The sequence below is a fragment of the Trichechus manatus genome, unplaced genomic scaffold (genome assembly GCF_000243295.1).
Source record: "Trichechus manatus latirostris isolate Lorelei unplaced genomic scaffold, TriManLat1.0 scaffold00306, whole genome shotgun sequence".
NCBI lineage: Eukaryota > Metazoa > Chordata > Mammalia > Sirenia > Trichechidae > Trichechus > Trichechus manatus.
The window spans coordinates 61,049-62,244 of NW_004444242.1; positions in this window are offsets into that span (position 1 = coordinate 61,049).

A 1,196-nucleotide genomic window follows, 5' to 3' on the forward strand; every position below is an offset into this window, starting at 1 on the left:
GTCTCTCTCTATCTTCCTTCTCTTTCTTTTCCTTGAATACCTGGCTTTGTAAACCTCTAAGACTTCTAGCTGAGCTGTGCTGAAGCACCTGAGGGCAACTTCCCCAGACTTCATGGCTGCCCCGGTGGGATCCCTGGGAACTTTGCAGTTCTTTAACCTTTCTGATTTTTACTTATTCATTCTTTTCTTTTCTTCCTCTTCCCCTTTCTGTTTTTCTCCATTTCATGGGCTCTCATCTCTCCACTCAAATGGCAAGCTCCCTTAGCATTCTTTTTTGTTTGTTTGTATGTTTTTGTCCCCTGTTCCTCTCTCCTCTCTCCCATGTCCATCATGGCTCCACAGATGACACTCTCCCTGCTACGTCCTGCCTACCTGCACCATGCGCTTGACATCGCACTGCCAGGCAGCGTGGGCATGGCCTACTGGAACCTGCCCTGCACTGATTGCTGAGGCGCCCTGGTGGCTGTAGTGAATGCCAAAAACAACCCATACCAGTGGCTCCTCTTCAGCTAGACCTGCCCTTCCATACCGTATCTGAGTGACTGACCCTGCAAATTGGAGACGGAGGCGAGGAGTGTTGTGCGCACAGACAAGCAAACAGCAGAGAACACACAGTCAGCCTGCTCAGACATAGTCAAATTAAAAAAAAAAAGGAACAAAACAAACAAATCTACAAACAATAAATGAGAAAAATAGCTACTGAATGCCTCGAAGACAGCAGACAATATCAAAACATTTACAAAAACAGGACAGGATGGTTCCAGCAGGCATCCAAAATAAAACACCAGATGACATTCCAGTGGAAGAAAATGCACTAGAACTACCTGATAGGGAATTCAAATCTCTAATACTTAGAATTCTCCAAGAGCTGAGGCAAAAACCAGACAAACATGAGGAAACAATAGACAAAAATCATGGAAAATATGACAAAAAATTGGAAGAATTCAAGAAAATAATGCAGGAACAAAATGCCACAATAAATTCACAACTAGAAATTATACAAAGACAACAATTAGAAATCCTAAAGATAAACAACAAGATTTCAGAAGTGGACGGTGTCATACAAGGGCTGAGAAACAGATTTGAAATGGTCGAAGACCGGATCAGTGGAATTGAAGACAAACACTTGGATACAACTCTGTTTCAGGAAAACTCAGAAAAAAGAACAAAGAAAAAAGAAGAGACCCTGACAGTTA